This window comes from Dipodomys ordii, unplaced genomic scaffold (genome assembly GCF_000151885.1).
Source record: "Dipodomys ordii isolate 6190 unplaced genomic scaffold, Dord_2.0 Scaffold224, whole genome shotgun sequence".
In the NCBI taxonomy this organism is placed as follows: Eukaryota; Metazoa; Chordata; class Mammalia; order Rodentia; family Heteromyidae; genus Dipodomys; species Dipodomys ordii.
The window spans coordinates 44,170-50,608 of NW_012267440.1; the positions used below are offsets into that span (position 1 = coordinate 44,170).

General features: G+C 43.5%; 1 pseudogene; it reads left to right on the forward strand.

Moving 5' to 3' along the window:
- The first annotated feature begins 4,188 nt into the window (after window positions 1-4,188).
- LOC106000548 lies at window positions 4,189-5,269 on the forward strand (annotated as a pseudogene).
- Window positions 5,270-6,439: the final 1,170 nt, after the last annotated feature.

A 6,439-nucleotide genomic window follows, 5' to 3' on the forward strand; every position in this document is an offset into this window, starting at 1 on the left:
AAAAAAAAACAACAAAAACTATCGGGGCTGGGAAGGTGGCTCAGTGGTACTGCTTGCCTTGCATGCATGAGGCCATGGGATCTATTCCTCAACACCACATAAGCAAAAAGATAAAAAACGGAAATAGTGCTGTGGCTCAAGTGGTAGAGCACTAGCCTTGAGCTGAAGAGCTGAGGGAGAGCGCCCAGGCCCAGAGTTCACGCCCCAGATCTGGACCCCCTCCAAAAAAAAGTATCAAAGAACCCAAGAAAATCCTTCATACATTTAAAGTCATAAGTCCTCATAAGCAATGAAACAAAATTTCTAATAAATCATTGGTGAGTTGAAATCGAAACTCTTAAGTGAATAATGTAAAGTATAGTCAATAGGTAGTTTCTTTAGGTAGCCAATGAAAACAATATCATGTGCTATTCAGAAAGGAAAAGAAGTTTATTTACAAAAGTGCTGCACAGTGGATGTATGGTGGAGAGGCATGGCCAAAAGGGGAACCCACACTCAAGCCAGGACTCATGGGACAGGGATAGGTATGGCCAGGTGGAGGAAATATGTGGTCACACTGGATCTGGATGTGACCTCAGGACCTGGAACCCTCTTATAATCAGATGAGAGGAATGACCAGGATGTAACCTACCAGGAGAGGGAACTGTCTGCTTCCAGGTGTGCCAGTTTCCTAGGTAACACATGTACTGGGCAGAAACTTAGCCAAGAGATAGGGAGGTGTCTGTACATGGCCTGCAGGGACTGGGGTACATCTTACAATTACCACTGAAGAAAATGAGGTATTCAGTAGGGAGAATGTGAACAGACTCCTTCCTGAAGTTATCACCATGTAAAGTGCATGTGCTTAAACTGACCTGTAACATGAACTTCAGAGCTCACACTGAACACAAGCCTTAGGTGAGAAAGAGGTAGAAAAGACTCTATAAGAAATGCAGACAAACTTCTTCTTACTTTCTATGTTTTCATAGATATGAAGAAAGAACCTCAGAGTACAACAAAAGAAGCCTAGAGTTCTGATCAAAGTCAGGAGAGCACTCCCACTATAAATTCCAAAAACACGGAAAATAGTATAAGAAGCATTCCAAGAGATGCATCCACATACAAAGCACATGGTCAGAAAGACAGCTGTGTATACCAGGTAGGGACAACACTGGAAAGTAAGCACTGGACAAGTTTCTTCAGAGCAATGTCAGGGCCCAACTTATGATAGCCCAAGAAGTTCGGTTCAACAGCATGCTGGGACAGATGCCTGCCCACGGTAGGGTCTGAGGCTGCTATCACGTTACAACCTGAGAATTATGCCAGGAGTCAATCCTCATGACTCCATCTCAGTTTTAAGAGAACTTGAAATTCAACTCTTACCAGCAATCATGCAACAGTTATCATGATTGTTTCATGAAACTTGAGAGGCCTGATATTCCTTCTAATTGAACAATGTTCTACATACATGTTTGCTAAAACATAGTATGCTTATAATCACAGATACAGACCAAAAATTATAAGAACAATCCTACCACTATCCCCTGACTCCAACTGGATTTTGGGAGCTCTACTTAGGAACAGGAGAGTGCTATTGCCAATGCAGCTTGGTCAAATCAGCATCTACAAAGGTAGTCAAGGACCTTGAGGCTATGGTTTTATATAACTGGACTCACCCATCTTAAAACAATCAACCTTGGGCTCCTTTTCTTCCCCCCAGCAAAGGACATTCAAGGCTGTACGCTGGCCTGCAGATCTCAGACTTGTTCTTTAACTCAGATGAGCCACCAGCCACTCACATAGAGCATGCTAGCATCCTCAGTGGTCATCCTATCTCCAGTCTTAATTCTTCTTTCCCGCAATGATTTCCAGTAGCAATTCTGACCACCTAAATCGACCTACATCGGTCCCAATAACATGAAAATCCCCCTGAACTTCTGCCTGAGCCACACCCTGCCCCAATCCTATTTCTACCTGAGATTTCCTTCCAGCAAACTCCATTTTTCTGCAGAGCTCAGTATTTGATTCCTTCACTACACTGTTTCCACACCATTCAAATTGTACCTATGGAGCCATTTCCCACAGACAATCAAGGGGGACATTCACAATGGTTCCATCACAACTCCAGCATCACTCACTCACACACACACACACACACACACACACACACACACTCAACTGAATCCAAGAAAAATGCTTCCACTACAGCTGAGTCTTATCAAGAATATGCTGTCATATGCTAATATTTTCATTTGCACAGTCGGCCAAATCCGTTTTAAAAAGAAGAAGAAATATGTGACAACAAACTTCACCATCTTTCATATTTGCACCTGAACTGTAGACCCACCTACTTTTGTGTGGACAACATTGTCAGCTCTGCTTGAGGTTTCAGCATTCCTAGTTTCCATGGTTTGGATACTCTAGGAACACTGCTCTAAATGGCACTTGGATTGCACCATTCAGTAATTAAGAATCCACTTCCTGCAGCACTCAATATCATTGAAGCTCATTAAACATCTCCATATCAGGTGGATGGTAGGAATAAGACTGATGTGCAAACTCCAGACTGCTTCACCTAGGCCACCTCAAAATCTCCTGGGATAGTGGGAGGCTCTGCTCCACCCTATACCCTCTGTGGATAAAACTATGAGATTCTCTTTTTCTCTACTCTCCCAGGAGCCCACTCAACTGTAGCCAATTATGAAGTCTGTCTTGACCAAAAGGTAACCCACAAGGATTTCAAGGAGAGGAGCTTACATAGATGAAACTGAGATCTTTGCTTTAAACAAACACACAAATTCCTGAAGGTTTTAGTGCTGGTGCTAGGGCTTCGAGCCTGGTCTGGGGACATAAGTTTTGTGTTCAAGGCTTGTACTCTACCACTTGAATCTCAGCTCAACTTCTGGCTATTTTGTTAGTAAATTGGTGATAACAAAGCTCTAGCTCTCTTGGAAATTATATCCTCAGATCTCAGCCTCTTCAGTAGCCAGGATTAGAGTCCTGGGCCTGCAACTCCAAGCTCCTGAGGGACACACACTCCCGGAAGCATAAGTAGAATTTGGGACACTCTCCAAACTTTATGGGGCAAGTGGGAGACTCTCACATCACCAGCAAACCTATAACCAGCCCAGTGCCAGTGCACCAGGTCTGTAATACTATCTATTCAGGAGGCTGAGATCTGTAGACTGAGATTCCAACCCACAGAGGCAGGAAAGCCTGTGAGGATTTTACCTCCAATAAGCCACTCAGAAAGCCGGAAGTGGCACTGTGACTCCAGTGATAGAGGACTAGTCTTAAGCTAAAGTGCTGAGGGACAATGTCCAGGCCTAGAGTTCAAGACACCCCACTGATTTAAAAAAAAATAAAAAAACTACAGTAATGATTTCATGTAATCCATTCCCAGAGAAGGCCATTAATCTTGAGAAAATTACCAAGACTAAAAAATTTAGAAAGGTAACAAACCAAGATGTGCCTACATTGATGAAGCTGAGAACTTGAAGAAAGCACAAAAATTCATGAAGATTTTTGTGCAAGTGCTTCAACTCTGGTCCTGGGTCCTAAGCTTTTGTGCTCAAGGCTTGTTTTCTACTACTTGAGTCTCAGCTCCACTTCTGGTTTTTTGCCTCTTTGTTTTTGGTAATAAATTAAAGAAAAAGTCCTTAGACTTTCCTTCTCTAGCTAGCTGGGAACCTACATACTCAGATTTCAGCCTCTGGAGTAGCAAGGATTAAAGGCAGGGGCCAGACAAGACACATCCTGCTCCTGAAGTCTTCTGCAAGGGCAAACACTCCCATTAAGGGAAGGGTGGGCTCGTCATGTCCTGCATATAAAGGAGAACAACATGGCTTGGATTTAATTTGCTTGGTCCAGGAGGAAGGAGGTGAAGAGCAAGCAGGAAAAGGACATCAAACAGAGGCTCCAGAACAGGCTGAGGTGATCAAGACTCCTAGGGCACATCTCACAGCAAGCAAGAGAGGAAACACCTCCCAGGAACGAAGGCTCAGGCTGGTGGATTCAGCCTCTTCTCAGTGGCCGTTGTAAGCAACACTGCAAGCCTCCATCTGACCCAGGTTACTTTCCGACTCCCTTTGGGAGACATTACCTCTATCTGTAATCATGGCAACTTCATTCGCAGGTTTCTTCATGGAAAACAAAGGTGCATCAAGGTGGCCGGCCCAGGACAAGTCAGCCGGACTGATTGGTAAAGTCATGAGAGTGCCCTTTTGCGCAGACTGGGACTTGGTGGAAACCCTGGGAAAAGGTACCTATGGAGAAGTTCAGCTTGTTGTGAATAGAGCAACTGAACAGGCAGTGGCAGTGAAGATGTTAGACATGAAGTGGGCCAGGAACTCTCCGGGAAATATCAAGAAAGAAATCTGCATTAATCAAATGTTAAACCATGAGAATGTTTTGAAATTCTATGGTCACAGGAGAGAAGACAAAATGTGATATCTATTCTTGGAATACTGTAGTGGTGGAGATCTTTTTGATAGAATACAGCCAGATATAGGCATGCCTGAAGAAGATGCTCAGAGGTTCTTCCATCAACTCATGGCAGGGGTGTTTTATCTGCATGGTATTGGAATAGCTCATAGAGATATTAAGCCAGAAAATCTCCTCTTGGACAAAAGGGATAACCTCAAAATCTGTGACTTTGGCTTGGCCACAGTATTTCGGCACAATCATTGTGAGCGTTTATTGAAAAACATGTGTGGTACTTTACCTTATGTGGCTCCAGAACTTCTGAAGCGAGAAGAATGTCATGCAGAACCAGCTGATGTTTGGTCCTGTGGCATAGTTCTTACTGCAATGTTGGCTGGAGATTTACCATGGAAACAGCCCAGTGACAGTTGTCAGGAATATTGTGATTGGAAATAAAAGAAAATGTACCTCATGCCCTGGAAAAAAAATTGATTCTGCTCCTCTGGCTCTGATTCAGAAAATCCTAGTGGAGAATCCAACAGCAAGAATTACCATCCAGGACATCCAAAAGGATAGATGGTACAACAAGTCATTTATGAAAGGGGGAGCAGGGTTGTCAGGATAGGGAAAATAGGAGAAAGGTGAGGGAAGGTGTAACGAGTGTGACAAAATATACTTAATAAATTACTTGAGTAAACTACCCCCTCTCTACATGATGTGGACAATTAAAAAGAGAGAGAGCAAAACAAGAAGAAAAAGGGCAAAGAGGCCCTGAGTTAATTCAGGTGGTGTCCCAGAAACACCTGGTGGATTTTCCAAGCTCAATCATTTGAATTTAGATTTTCCCCAGCATCTGTGGATGAACTAATAACTCTGTAACCAACCCTGCAGCAGAGATCACACACTGATCTTCAGCACTCTTCTCCAATCATCCCCTCTTCCCTGTTCAAGGGGAAGCATTTCTTTGATGGTAATGTCCATGAAAGTAGGTGGTTAAAAATGTCAAGTAAATCAGGCATCGATTGTTCATACCTGCAATTCTGTTACTCAGGAGGCTGAACTGACAAGGCCAGATGCCAGGAGTACTGCCCGAAGAGAGAGGTCACTGACAGTGCAAAAGAGGCAGAAGAGAGTTTTTTGACAAATGGCACATTCATCATACTACAGGAATTCCATATAATCCCCAAGGCCAAGCATTATAGCAAGAAATCACCAATGTCTTAAGGAGCAATTATTACAACAAAAAGGGGGAGGTAGCCCCCATATACAGTTACAGATAGCTTTGTTTACCATTACCATTTTAAATTATTCAAAAGGCGTAACTGAATCCATATTTCAGAAGCACTGGGGACAACTAAACCCTAAGCCCCAAGTAAAAGTCAGGTGGAAGGACGCCCCTGACACAACAATAGAGAGGACCTGACCCCCTAGTTACCATAAGCAGGGGATTTGGATGCATTTTTCCCATAGGAGAGAGCCCACATTTGAATCCCTGCCAGAAACCTTAATTTTTTACCCATTTCCTCTATACAGGAGGATGCCCAAGGATAAACTAACCATCCCCAAGGGCAACCAGCCCTTGAGAAGCTCTTGTGTTCTCTAATAATTGCAGATGGTGATACTCCAGCTGATGGCTGTCCTGACCCTCCCAGTCCTGGCAATGGCTATGGAATTCACATAAACCTCAACGGGTGACCTGGGCAGTGATCAGCACTGGCAATGCAGAAATCATCAATAGCACCACAAGAGAAGCTGTCCCTTCGACCTTGTGGCCTGACCTTCATTTTGATCACCACCCTATGCCATTATGTATAGACTGTTAAATATTTCTGTAGGAGCTAATTAGTTTAATGTTACCTGCTCTAATTATTCTTTTACTAATTGCTTGTACAACCACCTTTTGTTAAGCTTCCTGTAAACATGTCTAAAACCTGGTCTAGAGGGGCTGGGAAGCTGGCTCAGTGGTAGAGCACTAGCCTTCCATGCATGAGGCCTGGGTTGCATTCCTCAACATCACATAAGCAGAAAATAAAGCAGG